This window comes from Pelodiscus sinensis, chromosome 8 (assembly GCF_049634645.1).
Source record: "Pelodiscus sinensis isolate JC-2024 chromosome 8, ASM4963464v1, whole genome shotgun sequence".
Taxonomy (NCBI): Eukaryota; Metazoa; Chordata; order Testudines; family Trionychidae; genus Pelodiscus; species Pelodiscus sinensis.
This window is the reverse complement of record NC_134718.1, coordinates 63,289,701-63,308,703: the sequence shown is the minus strand read 5'-3', so window position 1 is coordinate 63,308,703 and position 19,003 is coordinate 63,289,701. Positions and strand designations below refer to the sequence as shown.

The window sequence follows — 19,003 nt, the reverse complement described above, 5'->3', positions numbered from 1 at the left end:
GTTATCACAGAGAGCTTACTGATTGATGATCGGGGCAGACTTTTTCAATGTTCAGTTCTCTGTAGATTTAAAATACAAGATGTAGAAACACAATCATGAATGATGTCCTTTAAACGTTGTAACTTTCTGTTTTGAAATCAAAGCATTAAAATCCCTTCCTGTGTATCCTTTTCTTCAAATATATATAAAAGAATAATGCTATGATTCTTCTGTCACAAGCTGTTGTGAAATTATATCGGTTCTTCATATCTACGTGCCTTTTTTTTTTAAAGAAATGCCATGCGGTCTTAAAAGATGTGTTGCTACAGGCTGCTGATAACTACTAAATCTTCATCATTATTTTAAATCTTTGTCATTAGAATTGCTGTAATGGCTTGCTGCGACTACATTTTGCAAGCAGATATAGGCCTAGCAAGAATTTATAGATGCTGTAATGACACTTGTAGTCTAATTTGACACACAATGCACCAAGCAAATGTGACCAAAAATAGGAGAGGAGGATGAAAGTGATGCAAGTAATTTTATGTATTCATGTGATTCTGTATGTGTGGTTCCTGATGTTTCCAAATAATCTTGTTTAAGAAATACAAATCGTGGTTTCCTATGGGTTTATCGTGAGTTGGTTGATTTTTTTTTTTTGTAGGTGTCAAGAGGAAGTAGTTGGAAAAGAAGTAGTCACTGGTGTTCTGGGTTAATTCCATGGGGGAGAAGTCACTCCTTTATGTTGAATTTAGCGTGAGAAGTAGTGCGTAGACAGTTTCTAAGACTGATAATCAAACAAGCCTACTATGCAAATAAACAACCTTCTAGTCAGGTTTTCCTATTCAAAATACACTGGGCCCTTGGGAAATTATATTCTGCTAGACACCAGTGGTAAAGTGTCTTTGATCAGGGAAACATACACACATTTATATTGTAAACCCTTCAGAGCAGGATGGTCTATTTTTGTGGAGTTTGTACAGCCTCAGCAGGCTCCTGAATGGGGATGTTAAGAGTTATCATAATATGTATAGTAATAAAGTTAGTAAACTTAGCCAATAGGGTATACAGTCTTACAAAAGAGAAAAGCATCATATATTACCAACCTAAGAACTGATCCTGCGAACAGTTATTTGCCTAGGTAATGTTAGTCATGTGAGGAATTCCTTTATAGTCCATGGGGCTACTCACACGAGTGAATTCTGTGCATAAGTGCTTGCAGGATTGTGGCACCAGTTTGCAAAACACACGTGACAACAAGTGGATTTGGAGAGCTCTTGTTCTGCATAGTTAATAGATGGGTTCTTGATTCCCCTCTGGTTGTACTTGCTGGCTGGTGGCATCAAAATCTTGACTTGTGTGTTTACATTTCCAGGTCATAGATTTTGGGTAAGTGGACAAATGGACCTGCTTTAGTTAATCCAGAAGGGTTGGTTCTGGCTCTGGGTGTCAGGGGTTTTGCACACTATCTTGAAAGCTGAAAATGTCCAGTCCTGTTGTTTTAGAAAGTATTTTTGAAAATGGGCAAGAATAGGCAATGAAGAAATCAATTCAGCAGTCAAGTGCTCTCCGGATTTTGTTACTTTGGGAAAATCAATAATGACATTAAAATTATTGACTTTAAAGTCAATTGACAGCTCCTCTAATGCATTTCATGCTGACTATTTTTCTTCCTTTTTTCACCTCTGATACATGACCAGTAAACTATTTCTAGATGCTGTTATGATGATATGAACTAGAGTCTGACTGATATTCACCCAGATTTATGAAGAAGAAATAGAAGAACATTTGTGGCTGTATGCTTTGATTTATTTGGAGATGGTCATGTTTTGAGCAGGAGGTTGAACTAAATGACCTCCTAAGGTCTCTTCCAATCCTCATCATTTATAATTCAGTAGGGCCTGATCCAAAGTCCCATGCACTCAATTGCAAATGCAGTTTTAGATATTGCTTTGGTAAGTCATTAGAACATCATAGAAAAGTTGTAGGAAATAACTTTGGATCCAGTGATCATGAATTTATTTAGTTGAAATGAGATGAAAGGATAATCAAAGCCAAGCAATCAGCTATGGATTTTGATTTCAAAAGGGAACACTTTGGGAGGTTAAGGGAATTAGTTGAAAACGCCATCTTGGATTGAGCAGTGAGGAGTCCTGTGGCACCTTATAGACTAACCGAAGTGTTGGAGCATAAACTTTCGTGGGCAAAGACCCACTTCATCATCTGCATGTCAAAAGCATTTATCGCTTTTGCAGATTCAGACTAACACGGCTACCCCTCTGGTCTTGGATTGAGGCACTCAACAACTTAAACATGGAAGAGGCTTGGGATTTATAGGCTTAAAAAGAACAGGAAGGATGAGCCTTCGGTGCTGTGCAGTATGGATAGGAAGGAGGTTAAAGAGGTATAGCCCAAACACCAAATTAATCCTGTACCTTTGTTTTCAGTAAGAATGGTGACAAGAAACATGGATATGAAGGTAGGATGGTTGATGGAAGTGAGTGTGTAGAAAGGGAAATCATCACAGTTGAGGTGGAAGAAATATGCAAAGATCTTAATGTGCTCAGATGAGGAGGACCTGATATTTTCCATCCCAGAATGGTGAAAGAACGGGCATGTGAGATTGTTAGCCCAATCACAAGGATTTTAAATTTATCTTATGTAGTCGGGACTAATGGCATATGGCTGGAGTATAGCTAACGTAATTATATTTCAGAAAGGGAAAAAATGATCCATGCAATTGCAGACCTGCTAGTCTTCCCTCAATAGTATGCTTTAGAACCAATTGTGAAGGAAAAGATTATTAAATTCAGGGAGGTAAAGGGGATAGAATGCAACATGGTTTTGCCAAAGGTAGATCATGATAGACTTTCCTGGCTTCCTTCTTTGAGACATTAACTGATTTTTGCTAAGGGAAATACACTTATCTAGGGCATCTAGTGTATGTGGAGTTGTTAAAGTATTTTGGCATGGTACTACATGGGAAATTATTACATCAATTAAGAATATGGGATTAGTACAAACACTGTAAGGTGAATAAAGAACTGGCTAAAGAAAGAAGGCAGTGGGTTATGCTGAAAGGTGAACTATTGTACTGTAGAGAGGTTACTTAAATATTAAGTTTGGTGTCAATCTTATTCACTATTTTTATTCATGAACTTGTCACCAAAAGTAGGAGGGGCTAATGATCTGGATGACTTTGAAGACTGGAGTGACAGAAATGGGATGAAATTCAGCAGTACAAAATGTAAGGTCCACGGATCAAACAGTCAGAATTTCTGCTGAAAGTTGGTGGTTTGTCGTTTCGAAGAGTGCATGGGTTGATCACAAGGTGTCTGAGTCACCGGTGCAATTCAGCTGTGAAAAAGGCATATGTGATTCTAAGCTATCTTAGGTGAGGCATTTCCAGTAGAGATAGAAAGTTATTAATGCCCTTGTGGAAGGCACTGGTAACATCCCATCTGGAATACTGTGTACAGCTCTGGTCTCCCACGTTCAAGAAAGATGAATGCGAAGTGGAACCAGTGAGACAGAATAGCTCCTTGGATATAAAGGGCCTGTCTTAGGAGAATAGTGATAGAGATGCAGCCGGGTTAGTCTGGTCTAGCTAAAACAAAAGACAGACCTGTGTAGCACTTCAAAGACTAATAAACCATATTGTTACTCTTTAAAGTGCTACATAGTTCTGTCCTTTGTTTTATCTTAGGAGAAGATCGAAAAAGATGTTGGCTTGTTTAGCCTAGTGTTGGCTTGTTTAGCCTAGCAGAAGGAGGCTGGGAGAGAATATGATTGCTCTCTATAAATGCATTGGTGAATGGGGAGGGGATAAACACCAAGAGGGGAAGAACTATTTGAGTTAACAGACCATGCAAATTGAAAGAAGGTTTCTCCCTGTAAGAGGAGTAAGGCTCTGGAACAGCCTCCAAATAATGGTTGTGGGGCCAGAAGAAACTTTCTCTCTGTATAGCTGGGCAAATACATGAGTGAGATTTGTGTGATGAGGTTGCCTGTGATAATAAGGAACAGCAGTGCTGGGGTTCGCTTCCAGTTTGTCTTGCGTTCCTAAAAACTCATGCTTCAGTGCTTTACCTGGCCACCAGCGAGAGATCAGGAATCATTTCCGATACTCCTTGTCCCCAATGTATTGTGGTGTTTATTTAAAAAAAAAAAAATTTTTTTTTTTTAAAGGTTGCTTTTTTTCTGATGCGTCCTAGAAAGCCGTAGGCTGAGATGAGGCACCGGTAAAGGTAGTCCAGGGCTTGGAGCCGGTGCCAAGCATTCTCTCTCTTAGGTATGTGACTGACTGGCACTTGCTTACATGCTCGAGCATTTTCCCCCAAGTCAGATTGGCAGTCACCTTGGAGGCTTTTGCCTTCCCCTGCTGAGTCTGGGTGCAGATCACTTGCAGGAATCATCCAATTATATATTGCACTCGTTTCCTTGCCGTTCAAGAGGCCCCGGCATTGGTATACCTCAGCTCCTCTGATTTTTCTCCCCCAAAATAAACCAGAGAGTAGGGCCGGTGTTAGATTCCCTAGGGCCCAGTGCTGAAAACTGAAGCCTGAGCAGCTGAGTTTCTCAGGGCTCCCTGTGGTGGGGCCCTGGGCGATTGGCCTGCTTGGTACCCCTAGCACCAGTCCTGGCTTTTATTCTACTGGATGTGTAGAAAAACAGCTGTGGTACAAGTGGGCCAGGGGATTTATAGTATGTTGGGGGTCTCGGAAAGAAAAAGGTTGAGAACCCTTGGAATAAATTAGTGTGCGAATGGCTGTGCTTTCTCTGAGAGATATGAGGTGGCCATGAGGGTATCATTGCTTTGGAGAAAAATCTCTAGCCCAGGGATCTCAACCACCTGGCTCACGCCCGTCTGGAGTGATTGTGCAATCTACCCCCAAGACTCCCAGCGGGCTGGGGTGTGGGACCTGTTTGTTACTGGCCCCCGAACCTCACCCCTTCCTGGTGCGGCACAGGAGCAGCGATTTTTTTCCCTCCCTCCCCCCAACACAGTTCCTGTTTACTCCCTTTCTTTTCAGCAGGATCACGTGCTCCAGAGTGACCCTAGAGCAGCGATGGGCAACCTAGGCTAGCGAGTGGGTCGTGCGAGTGGCCCTCCTTCATCTCAGTGAGCCACGAGATTGTCATAACCGAGACAGTCTCCTGGGGTAGGGTGGTTAGGGTAGCTATGTTAACTGTGCGTGCGCACTTAGAATTGGTGGGGGGGGAGCAAGTGAACAGTATTCACTCTAATAACTCTTTGATTGGATGCAGAGGGAGCTCATGGCTCTGAGTCATGGTTGTGTGCAATCAGCACACACCTCACTTCAGATGCATTTGCTTTACATGCATGTTACTTTAGTAATACCAGTAAGAAAAAAAACGACGCAGAGGGACACTAGCAGACTCTGGCAACCCTGCGCAAGGACAATGGTAAACGAAGTGTCTCACAGGCCACACACACAACTTACCATGTTGAAAATTTGCTTTTCTTTTCTGGAGGATGGACTCTCTCTAGTCATTATTCTTTTTTTAATCTGAAGCCTCAGGAGCTCCGGCGACTTGTGGAGAATTAGAATTGACTTTCCTGCATTGATTGCAAATGTTTGAGTGGAGAGTAAGTGAATTGAGCATTTGATCTCAAAGGTTGCAGCCTCTCCAGAGGGGCTTCCTATCAAAATGTCATCTGGATAATATAAAACCCAAACTCCAAATCACCTCAAAGACTAGAGACAAAAAGGGATCAAGGGGAGGATGAAGAATGTTGAGTTAATAGCCTGATGTGGACCCGCATGGATCCTTTATAGTTGGAAAGCTGAACTCCTGAGGATCCTGAATGGGGCAGGGAAATGGGACAGCATTTCAGTTACCCAGTGTTTAAGTGCAGCTTCACCATGTTTAGTCTCGTACAGACGGAGTTTTCTTCTAAAGGATTCTTCAGTAGGAACTGGTCCGACTCCCTAGAACAGGCATGTCCAAAGTCCGGCCCGCGGGCCAATTGCGGCCCGTGTTCCTGTTTAATACGGCCCCACAGGTAATTTGGCAATATCTATCTTTTATGGCCCCTAACGAATCCATATGTATTGAGATGAATACATTGTAAAATCTCAGTTAATGTCAGTTGGTCTAAATCAGTTATAAATATATTTGGACACAACATGTATACTTGGTGTTATGTTCCTGTTCATACTTTTTGAACTTGAAAGTTGACAGACAACCTTTATTACCAATAATATGTAATGTACTTTACAATGTTCCTGACATATTTCAGCTTCCTGGATTTTTTTTTTCATCTGGCCTTCAGATATGAAAGGCAGAGTGATTTAACACCTGTTTAGATTTGTCATCCATGTGACGAAATGAAAAGTATGCCGTTTGCAATAAACTTTGCATAAAATAGTTAATTTGCATTTAATTTTAATGGTTCAAAGAATGTCAGGCAAAATGGTCGGCCCTCACGCATGTTCACTTCATAAAATCTGGCCCCCTCTGAAAAAAGTTTGGACACCCCTGCCCTAGAATAACGCTGCACTAAACTTGCAGATCAGTAGTAAGAAGTTTTCATACTACATATGAGGCATCCACTTAGGTCCACAGTCCATCTAGTCCAGTATTATTTCTGCAGAGTTTAGTCCCAGTGTTGTATAGAAAGATAAGAGTCGACAAGGAAATGTCTCACGGGGAGCCTCATTTCCTAATCAGTAATTTTATAACAGGTTGTTTTATGCCCTGCAGTGTGAAAATGTAGACCCCTTAGTTTTTAATCTTTTATATGTAATTATGGATATACAAGAGACCGTCACCATTAGCAGAATTGCTATTCACAAATTTTGTGTATTTGCAGATCTTATACCCACGCCCCGCCCCTTCCTGCCACCGTACTGCCCTCCCCCCCATTGCACCCCATCCCCTGGCCTGGGAGGGCACAGCTTGGGGTGGACCTTTTGCGGGGCGGCAGCAATGGTCAGGCCTGCCCCTCCCCTTCCCTTGCTCCACACTTACCCATGGCAGCCGCAAGCTGCAGGGAAACAGAGCACTCGCTCCACCTCCCTCCTGCCCCCAGTACTTGCAGATTTCACCTTTCATGGTGATGTCAGGAACGTGTCCACTGTGGATGGCGAGAGTCTCCTGTAATGCATTTGAATATCTCATTCTTTGTTTACTCCAAAGTGCTTGGCTATCATCTTGTGGCAGTGAGTTCTGTCAAGTAATTATGCTTTTTTTAAAAAAAAAGTTTCCTTTTATCCATTACATTTTATTGCAGAAACAGCCTAGTGCCTGCATGCCGTGGATATTGCTCAAGTGCAAGAAACTGAATGACTGACTTTCTTTTCAGAAGAGTCTTTGTATGGTGCACATCTTTACTCTTTAGTGTATTCAAATGCCTTTTCCCCCATGGTAGCGCCAGACAGGCAGCCCTTGCTTGCCAGCTGGCTAAATAAAATACCAGAAATCAGTTGCAGTAAATTAATACACAAGGCAGTACAGCCGAAGCAGAACACTGTGAGGGTCAATCAACACTGCAATTAGACGCCCCCAAGTGGCATATGCCAGCTGACTCGCTGGTCACAGGTACAGTTTAATTGCGGTGTAGATGTTTGAGCTCAGGCTTCAGTCCAGACGCTGGGACCCTCTCGCCTGTCAGAGTTCCAGAGACCAAGCTGCAGCCCACGCCTGAACATCTGCTCTGCAATTAAACAGTTTCACGAGCCCCAGTTAGCTGGCAAAGGCCTGGGTGTAGGTATCTATTGCAGTATGGACATGAGTGAAAGTCTGACCCCGCTGCGGTCGGTGGTAAAACTCCCATTAACTCCAGTGAAGTCGAGACGCTGCCCTTTCTCATGATTGTGTGCTTATAAATTTGTCTGCAACGGTTTTATTGTTGCCTAATCAAAAATAGCACTGTCCTAAATGAATTAAATGCCTTCAGCATGGAAGTAATTATTGTAAACAAATGTAAATGAGTTATCAAAGTGGCCAGGATTCTATTCAAATACTCATGCAAATTAGATTAGGGATGTACTCAGTTAATCAGTAAGCATCACCCTTCCTGGGTGATGCTTACTGGTAATTGGTTAACCTGGTAATTGGAAAAGCTACCCACCTGTGGTGCGGCTGGCCCGGCCTGACCCAAGCAGCACTTTTCCCGTGGCAGGAGTAGCCCTCGGCCTGTTCTGCACCATAGGCAGAGGACTGCTGCAGCCCAACCAGGCCCGGGGTGCCACGCTGTGAGTAGGGGGCCATTCTCTAAATGTACTTCCCTAAATTGGATCTCTCGGGTCTGGCAACATTGGGCCACAGATGTTCCTGGACCAGAGCCCAGGAGCAGGGAGAACAGTGGTGGGCCAGGAGTTTTAGGGCAGGGGGCTTAGGTGGCACAACTAGGAGCCCCACTGCACAGTCAGGAGCCCCATGGCAGGGGGTTCAGGCAGTACGTGGAGCCTTGTGGCAAGAGGGTCTGGCAACGCAGCAGGGAGTCCTGGGTTGGAGGGGTCCAGGTGCATGGCAGGGAGCCAGCTAGAGCTGGCAGCACAGCTAGCTGGGGAGGGGAGGAGGCGAGGGCAGCCAGGGCCAGAAGGAGCAGGGGGTGGAGGGGATGGGAGGCTGCTGATAGGGGATCTTCCTTAGTCCAGAAAATTCCCTTGTTCGGGTCTGGTCAGGTCACTAGGGTGCCTAATCTGTACTAAAAGATCTAGAATGCTTTACTGGGTGACATGCTGCTTCATTGATTAGGGAGATAAATTTGTCACGTGTCTTGCCTATTATTAGCCATTATTTCGCCTATGTATCTACTAAGGTGAGAATAAGGCTGGCGTGGGGAGGGGAGGGAGTTGTTTTTTCTTAACAGCATCAACAAATTCTAGTCCTACTGTTGAGTAGCATCTTACTACACAAATGCTCCTCAGTAGTCCCATATAGGGATGTTAAATTGCGGTAATTGGCTAGTCGAGTAGTCGATGGAACTAGTCGATAGGCACTTCCTCATTCCTCCTTTGGAATGTACAGGAGCCCCAGTGAGGGCTCTTATGCATTTCCAAGCCATGGAGCCTAAGGTCATCGGGGGACTCAGAGTCCCCCACTGACCCTGGGCTCCATGTTGTGCTGCATGTGACAGGAGCCCGGGGTCAGCGAGGGAGTCCCCAGCTGATCCCGGGCTCCACGGCAGCTGCCCCTTTGAAATGTCAAAGGCAATGTTTTAAAGGGGCAGTGTTCTGGAGCTCGGGGTCAGCTGTGGACTGTCTAGCTGACCCCGAGTTCCACGCGGCATTTCTCCAGAACCCAGAGTCAGCTGGGGAGTGACACCGGGTTCTGAGGAAATGTCTCTCGAAACCCAGGGTCAGCTGGAGACTCCCCAGCTGACCCTGGGCTTCACGGCAGCTGCCATTTTGAAACATCAGAGTCGGCATTTTAAAGGGGCAGCCACCGCACAACTCATCCATGGATCAGCTGCACAACAGGTGCCCCTTTGAAATGCCTCTTGGGGCTGTGCGGCGCTGCCACTTTGAAGTACACATTCTTCCCCTTCCCTCCCTTGCTGCCTCTGATAGAGGCAGCAAAAGGGTGGGGGGAATCACCTAGTTGACTAGTCTTTAACATCCCTAGTCCGATAGATTTTAATCGAACTGAAGTGCTATTCATCTTGAGCAAGGTATCTTAATGATGCTTAATAATTAAAAGCACTAATTTGGGAAAATAAGGTAAACATGAAAAAGAATCACTTGGCTGTTATGTTATTGTGGCTATAGAATGTACTGGGAAAAAAAGGCCCGTTTCTCAGGGAAGCCTCTAATCTTGTGGAAGACCTGTGCCCTCCCTAAATTTAAGAATCCATAAGAAACAAATCTTTCCCCTCCCACACACCTTGTATTCGCAATGTATCTTCTCCTGTTTCCTTGTTCCGTTGAGAGAGAGATGATCTGACTCTTCCATCTGTTAAAGAATTTTACAAGAAGAACAGGGCAGAATCTAATAATTGAAATGATAAACAGAAAGAGCTACGAGGCCGTGTATAAAAAGCAGATGCTCCCGTAGTTGTGAAGAGTGAATCGAGCAAATATTTGCTACCTACTTCCAAGAATATAACACACACACTGGAAAAATGATTCATGCCCACACTATTTATTTTAGGCCTTGACACATGTTTCCATTTTTTAAAAAACAGAGCAGTTTCAGATTATGGAGGGAACAGTAAGAAAATATCGCTCCCTGTCTCCGCCATTCTTCCACAGTGGAGAAGGAAGAGTCGTCACTGATGAAATTAATAGCAGGAAAACTTACCATCAGAGAGAGGAAATATGGCTTAAAAGAATATGTAATTAGGTGGTGGGGTTTGCTGCTGTTGTTTAGTATGTGTTGTACTGTAATGCTTAGGAGCCATAGTTAGAGGCCAATACCCCATTGTGGTGGTTGCTGAACAAACACAGAACAAGCATCACTCTTGTAAATGGAAGTGGCAGAGGCAGAAGAGTAGCCTTATTAGGGCAAGGGACTGAAATGGAGAGAACTGGTTTCTAGTTGCAGGCTTCCTGAATAAACCTTTAGAAAGTCAACTAAACCCAGCATTTTCAAAATTTGATTGTGAGTGCTTCAGTTTTTGTGTACCCACTGTGACACCTAAGGGCTGATGAATGAAAACCATCTATATGTTGTGGATGCAAACTGTCTCAGGATGGTCACCCCAAAGCAGAGGGAACTTTTTGAAAGTATGAGAGTTTCCTGACTCCTCTATGATCGCTCGCATGGAGGCTTTCCCCTCTGCTCCCATTGGCCAAAATCACAGCCAATGGGAGCAGCGGGGTTCAGTGCCTGGGAGTGGCAGGAGGCACGAAGCCAGGTAAGTGCCCCCCATCCTCCGAACCCACATCCCCATACCTCTCTTGCACACTCCTCCCACAGAGACTCTGCACCCTCCCGCCCAGATCCCCACCCTCAACCCTCTCTTGCACCTTCCCTTCCTTCCAGAGCCCCCCCACCATCAGCCCACTCCACCCAACCTCCCCACCCTTAGCCCACTCCTGCACCTAATCTCCCAACCAATCCCCTACTAGCCAACTTCTAGCCAGACACGTACCTCCACCCATTTTGTGGGTGGTTGGCAGATGATCCAAGGAAAGGTCTGTGTTGAGTGGGGTGGGCTATGGGCCCAAAAGTTTGAGAGCCACTGCCTTAAACCAAATCAGTATTGTAGTGAGAGTCCAGATGCCGACTGAAAGTTGAAACAGGGTTGGAGTCAATCCAAGGGCACGGGACTCAGAGTTAAATGCAGGGCTGGGAAAAAAGAGAAGAGCATTAGCAAGGTTTGAGCAGGCTGGAACAAGGCAGGTAAGGCTGGGGCAGGAACAGGAGCAGACAAAAGACAAGCTGGGAGCCTAGGTAGTTGGTTGTATTGTTATTTATTATTATTATTATTACATAACTTCATACAGCTTCAATCCACTGTTTTCCTATGGCACTCCTCACCAGCATGTATGAATGCTGAACAGATAAGTTAGATCTGCATGTTGATCTCCATAGCAGACTTTATAGAGGATTCTGCTGTTTGCCTTTTCTAAGTGGCTCTTCCTGGACTATATGTGTGTGTTAATCTGCCAGTGATAGTTGAAAACAACCCTAGAGACCAATGGTAGCATCTTGTATACCAAGCATTCTGCAATAGCCATTTACATGGTAACCCCACCTTAAATGGTGCTGTCATAACATATTGTACAGATTAAGTGAAAACACAGAGTAATAGTGAAATGCTGCTGGCAAATACACACCATTTAATTTGACAGCTACTTGTATTTGAAACTAACTGCCCCATCCCTTGAATTGCACCTGAGCAAGGCTGTCCCGTCTCATGAAATGGAAATGTGTTCTATATGGCTACTAAATAACTGATCCTGAGCTTGCAAATGAATAGAAATCAGTGAGCTGACTTATGCCAGTAGGACATTGTGCAAGGCAAAAGCTGCACAGCTGCTAAGTCTTGTTGGAGTTTGAGAACTCAGTGCAGAATGTACTATGTATATAAACTATGCAGTTTTACAGCAGATCAAAACTTGATCAAATCAAAATTAGTTTTCACTGGAACACCCTCTTTCTACCCTCTTTTTCTTGCTAGAGCTGCCTTCATTAGTGGAAGATCAGTCAGAATCTTCTTTTCATAATGGCGGGGGGAGGGGGGGGGAGGGGTGGAGGTGAGGAAGAGAATGTTGCTCCTATTTCTTCCCTCTCCTTATATCTTAAAAAAACTCACACACCTAAACTGTTTGCTTTCAATTAAGAAAAAAAATCACCTGGAAAGTTTCAGAGCAAAATTGGTAGTTGTGGAAAGTTCTGTGTGTCTGCAAATGGGGTTAAAATGGAAATGCTTCTGCAACCTTAAAGTCTCTGATAATCCACTTAAATGATTTATACTTGCACTGGGAGATTTGTATTGCCCAATTTCTTTTTTAACTTGGGTACTAGAGTCACTACATTCAAACCCTATTCTGTTTTTCCTTCATCTTCCCCCTCCAAATATAGGTTATAAAAGTACCCTAGCTATGTAGTATAGGTATTAATTTGCCTGCTGCCATACCATTAGTGAGCTCTCCTTGCTGTGTATTTCTCAAGTCTCTTTCATGTTAACCTCAGGGGCCTAACCTATTAATATCTCTGCTTCATGCTCTATTAATATTCAGGATCTTTAAAAGTATTGAAAATTATGAAGAGGCTGCATTTATTGTGCTGTAGGAACCATTGCTTCACAAAATGGAGTGTATTTAAAGAGTCAGTCCCAGTTAGAATTTTTTCTTTCTCTCTCTCCTCCTTCCCTTTTTCTGTTATTATTTGTATACTCTACATACATGATTTTTTCCTTCCCCCTTTAACAAGATGGGAACGGTACTGACACAAAGTCACTTTTTAAAAAATATTATGGGAGTAAGAAACAGATGACCTATTAGCAGGTTTATCTATTCCGATGCTAAAGCAGCTTTGTTCCCTATACTGCTCCTTTCTAGACGCTCTGATATTCTTGTACCACTGCCATTTGGAGTTTATTAGACCGTAGTGTGAGAGAGCTTCTTTGGATTCAACTTAAATATTAAGTTTACCTTGACACTCCTAGTTATACCTCATTGCACCATTCTAAAGCAATCTCTTTTCTTAGCATCTCTCACCCCTGTGAAGTATCTGTTCTATTTCTGAAAATGCAGAAATTCCTTAAAACATGAGTCTTCAAAAAATTAGGTAGAGGTGGGATTTGTGTTTCCCCTATGTAATCCGTCTCACAGACGGAAGAAATTGGGAGTGGGAAGCGGAGAATGAGCTTGTGGCAAAACATAGCTGGAAATGACCTCTATACAAGATCAAGGTTGAGTCTCCTCCCCGCCCCTGTGAGTGCAGTTTTCAGTGGAGAAGATGTCTGGAAGCTTTGAATTAAGAAACCTAGCATCTTGCATGGTTCTGCATTTTGTAAGCCCTTGTTTTTGCTCAGTAACGTGACCATGGTTCATTGAAATTTGGGGGATGAACTGACTAATATTTTTTTACAAAACCCCAGTATTTTGTTTTGGCTTTTGGAATTCCCTGCAATCTCTGGCTACATCTCCCAAGTTATCAAATCACTCCCTGATCTCTGGCAGAACTTTTGGCTGTAAGCTCTTCCCCTGTTTTGCTTCGGGGGTAAGTCTTTCACTTGGAAAATCGGGTCACCCCATATAGTAGTGTTTTAAGTAAGAGGTGACATGAGGGGTCAGAAAATCCAGTTAGTCCTAGGGTAAAGATCAGATAGCTCTTCAGCAATGACAGTACAATTACAGCATCTAGCAGTAAATAAAATTTAGTGCAGCTTTAGCACAAAGTCAGCCTTTTCACTCAGGAGAAAAATGGATGCTAGAGAAGAGAGATTGTAATGTTTCTCTGTATTAAGTGGACATATTTGCTATGGATGTTAGATTGAATACTCGTATAACTGCATGGAAATTGGTCACATGATTATTCAATAGCCTTTTGGGGCGGGGCCAGCAGCCAGTGCCCCACTCCCAGGGAGCCCCCTGAAACCACACGCTGCTGCTTCTGTGTCAGAGGCAGCAGCGCAGGGTGGCAGCAGCCTCTGTCGGTAGGGGTCCGAGCCTCCCTGCGGACAGAAGCTGGTGGCGGGGAGAGAGGGGGGAAGGCAGAGCAGCCTATGTCCGTGGAGAGCTCGGAACCCCTGCAGACAGGGGCTGCTGCTATGAACCAGCCTTTGTTCACAGAGAGCCTGGGCCGCTGTGGACAGAGGCTGCTTCACAATAGCCTCCTCCCACGTCCCCCCGCCCTGTTGCCCACAGAGAGCTTTAAAGACAGGCAGGCAGGTCCACGGAGCTGGCATGCGTGGAGAGCCAAAATCCAGCTCCTTGAGCATATCAGCTCCAGCCTACCCCCCTCATCCTCCACGCTGCTGCCTCTCTATCACAGCAGCCTGGGGGGTACAGGAGGAGGACAGGTGAATCTGGTGCTTGTGGGGAGCCTGCTTAAAGCCAGCTCCTTACAAGCACTGATTCCCACTTCACCTTCACTGCCCCCCCCCTTGCTGCCTCTGTTTAAGATGAACCAATAAACCAAGGCTTATCAGTTAATCGTGTAGTGGACTATGCATTGACATCCCTTATATTTGCTCTTTGTTAATTTTGAACTTGCCTTGTCTCAGAATTCTTTAGTCCTTTCTGTAATTTCAGTCTTGTCTTTTGGCAACATTTTCAGATTGTTTGAGGGCTCCCTGCTTCAGTGTGTCTGATTATGGCTGCGTTTTGTTTTGTAAAATAATTGGGATTAAAATAATCATCCCTTTTTATCCTGTCTTTGGCCTGTCTTGTCTTTTGAAAGCCAGGAGATGTTTCTTGATATTTGTTCTGAACAGTGCTTAGCACAATGGAATGCTTGTTTTGCCTGAAACCTGTAGGTGCTATTTAAATACATGTAACAAGTTAAGTAAATTAATATTGGTTGGTGTTAATGATACGTTTTATGAGTCTATGGACACAAATCGAATGTACTTTATAAACATATAATGTATAGGGCTAATACAGTAGGTACAGAGACTGAATTTTGCAACCAAGATGCATCTGCAGATATGATAACTGCACAAACCATGCAAGTTATGTAGTTAGGCACCAGCATGTCAGTTTTGATGCACACTTACTCATTTTGTGCTCCTAATCATTTGCTGCCAGTATCCTTACAACCCCTGTAGAATTCCTGTGCTCACACCTTCGTCAGGTACATGCATACATTGGTCTTCTATTTATGTCAAATCTTATTTCTCTGCTGATCCTCAGTCTGTCAAACTAGGGTTCTTAGTTCTATATTTTTCCCCCCCGTGTAGTCCCATGTTCAGTTGCTGCTCTGAGTTGAAAATAGCTTATCCTCAGGTGAACCCAAGAACCATTTGTCCTACTTCTTGCAATGCTTCCTTTCCAGAAAAATCCAGCAATGGGAGCCATCTTGCCACTTTAAAGACAGCTACTAAACTATGAAACCACCTGAGTTTTGTTCCACATCCCACTGTAATAGAGTGCAGTGCTTTGACGCTAATGCCTGTTGTAGGGAGACTGACTCAGTATGAGTGAAACAAACCAGTTTTACAGTCTCTTTACAGTGTGGAGGAGAGGTGGTGATAAATATCCCCCCCCCCAGCCCAAACATTCCATGTGAGGCAAAGTCAATATTAAGAGGAATGAGGTGGTGGGTCTGCCCCAATCAGTTTAGCTTGGAGGCAACTCAGTGCTACCTCCCCCCCCCCCGGGTGTCCTGTGGAAAAATGTAGTGGGCTTAGCCTGCTTCCTCCTCCTCTTTAGTTATTAGTTTATGGAGTTGCTCCTTTAGACATCTCTCTGCTTTTTTGCAGGGAGGAGTGAGGAAGATGCAATAGAGCCGTGAGTTGCTGAGGAGGATCTCCTCTTATGATCAGTGGTCCCTGCCCTTTGAAACGCCACTGTCATTTTCAGCATAACGGGACAGGGAGGCCGAGTCTGCACCAGTGTCGTATGTATCGTGCAATGCAGTGCACTCGGGAGGGGGGGAGGAAGGGGGACGACTGACAAACCTCTTAATTCTCTGATTTCCACAGCAGCTTTTGTTCCAGTTGCTATAGCAGCAAGAGCTTCCCTTTCCAGATAGTGGCAGGGCATGTGTGACCATTTCTCTCCGATACCGGGTTCGTCACACGTACCCGTCCTTTGTCACCTCAAGATTAGGTGCTGTAGGTGGTAGGGGTGACTGGCGCCTGCGGGGAGAGGTGGTGCAGAGATGCAACCTGAGAGAGCATGAAGAGGCACCCAGTTAGTAATTACAATTTTGGCGGGGGCATAGAGGGATGGTGAACCTTCTGCGTGCTACTACGTAGGTGGGGCTACTCCTAGGGCCCAGCTGAAAGTTGAAGCTGGTGCAGAATGCTGCAGCACTTGATGTCCCTCTGCTGTGTATATTGGGAAAACCAGACCGTCTCTGTGCCAAAGGATAAATGGATACAAATCTGACATCAGGGATGGTAATTCACATAAACCTGTAGGGGAACTTTTTAACCTAGCTAGATACTCAACCATTGATTTAAAAGTAGCCATTCTCCTACAAATTACACAAAGAGACTGCAGAACTAGAATTAATTTTAATTTACAAATTTGACACTGTTCCCCTGGGCTTGAATAAAAACATGACCTGGTTAACACACTACAAAGCCAATATCTCCTTCCTTTGACTTTCACATTTTCACATCAAAAGCTATGAATGGGGCACATCCAGCCCACTTAATTAGTTTCATTAACATGGGTCTTATTATTGACAGGTAATTGCTTTTGCTGTTATATATATCTTGGATTCTGTTATTTCTACTCCAAGTCATCTGATGAGGTGGGTTTTGCTCATGGAAAGGGCATGATCCTGTATATTTTTGTTAGTCTCTAAGGTGCCACAGGGCTATTAGTTTTTTAAGTTACGAATTAACCCAGCTACCCCGCTGAGATTTTTAACCCCTGAATCCCTAAAGGTTACTGGAGACTTCAGCTATATGTCACAGTGAGAAATGAGCACAGGTAATTGGGACAGAGCTTGCTCAGTCGAAATGAGAGGGAGCTGCTGGTGAGTTTCTCTGAGGAGTCTTCTGCATTGGAACTTGGTCCACAAACCCATCTTTGTCACCCTCGTGATGGTATGAGTTGAGGTGGAGAAACTGATGAGCAGCTATTTCTCTATGATTATGTAACAATTTTATCATTTAACTGAATGCTGGATTAGTCCCTATAGATGTATTTTTAAAAACTGACGAGAGAAATAGCACCTATGGAGGTGCAGAAAGGTCACCAGAATCAGATGACATGGATGTTTCTGTGGGCAGGGAGAACTTGAAGCCCAAAGAAAGGCAACTCTGAATTCTAAACAGTCAAACAAGAGAAATTTAAGAGGAGCGATAGGTTCTATCTGAGCTCTTGGCCTCTTCTCTGCAACCTTCAGTCAGAAGGGATCCCAGATCTTGTAAATGGCCTGTTAGGATTGTAATGGATAATTACAAATACCTCAGGGAGCTGTTGAGATTGATAGTGAATCAACTATAACTCTCAATTTCCTGGACCTTTTGTGGCTTGATTTTCTTCAGGTGTGGATTAGTGCACCCCTCCCTTTAATGGGTCTATAATTAGACTGGGATTTCTTCCTTACAATTATCGTTTGACACACATGCTTGTTGTAAATTAGAAAGTGACTTTATGCAGAACTGAAAAGAGAGAAATCCAGGCTGTGGAGTGTGTTTACCATTCAGTGATAGTGTTTCTATAAACTGTGTTTGTTCAGCAAAAAGAACTTTTCTACACAGCTGGAATGTTAAATTTAACAATGTTGTAATGGGCAGCCAGAGAATGTTGCTTGTAGCCAGATTTTTAAAAAATCATCATAGAAGCCAAGGAGGTGCCAGGGTATCCATTCCATTGGAACATCTTTCAGTCTGAAATCTAATGAAAGGCCTTAAAAGTTTAGTAGTAATAGAACCATTCGTTTACACTTTCATTGTAACCTCTGGAAAAGTTGTCCAATCTATGGTATTTTATTTTGCATCTTATTGTTCAAAAGTCCTTCCTTTCTCTCTGACTCTGTCAGGAGATTGAAGACTGTTCTCTTTATTGCTCTATTTACGGAGACAGAATTGTAAACTAGTAACTTTTTTGGTTTGTTTCATGTAGATTATTGCAGCCTAGCACTCTCAGATGCTAACAGGCCACGTTAATTAGGGATACAGGTATCGGGTACCGATAAATGGTGCTTATTGGTTCCAGTTATCCATTAAACTCCAGCAGGGCCAGTGGCGGCAGGCACCAGTGGGCGTGGGACCAGCAGGTGGCTGGGCTGGTAGGTACCAGGAGCCAATGGCGCTGGCAGCAGTTAACTATATAACCAATTGAATTGTTATCAGTTACACAGTTAACATTTGTAACCATTTTTTACAGTCCTAATATGGATATGATGTAGGTGGCCGTAATGTAAGGGCATTCCAGCCCGATACCTGTATGACAGTTAGCATAATCAAATCCTGCCTGTTCATAAGGAATTAACTCATTGATGACCTTGTGTCTCACGATGTGTACTACAGTAGTACATGATAGAAAAAGGTAAAATGAGGAACTGCTTACTTACGCTTTTGGGATTTTAGAGGAAATTTGAAGGACATTGAGTTTAATCAGGACTTGCATGTATTAATTGTAGCTATGCCTTGGGAACTAGTTGATTTAAATGCGAATAACAATGAGATTAATTAACCTATAGATGTTAGGAACCTCAGTATTACTGAGGTATGGAAGCATGGGGCTGAAACCATAATTAAATATATACAATGCCAGTGGGTGTTAGCCTAAATCATTATAAAAGTTGATACCCAGGCTGTGGGAGACATTGGGAAACACTGACCTGATGACTACATGAAAGTCAACTCACCTGCATTGAGAGTCCCTGAAGAGGGATGATGCGAATAATGGCTGTAGTACCAGATATTCGATATTGGTACTATTGCCTTTGTACACTACAGGGGATGTGATTCTGT

The 19,003-nt window shown here is 43.6% G+C and overlaps 1 protein-coding gene across 1 annotated transcript in view; it reads left to right on the top strand.

The window, feature by feature from the left end:
- The window catches only part of TRUB1 (TruB pseudouridine synthase family member 1), a 49,848-nt gene that overhangs the window by 11,292 nt on the left and 19,553 nt on the right, over nucleotides 1-19,003 (top strand). The gene's annotated exons all lie outside the window — the stretch shown is intronic.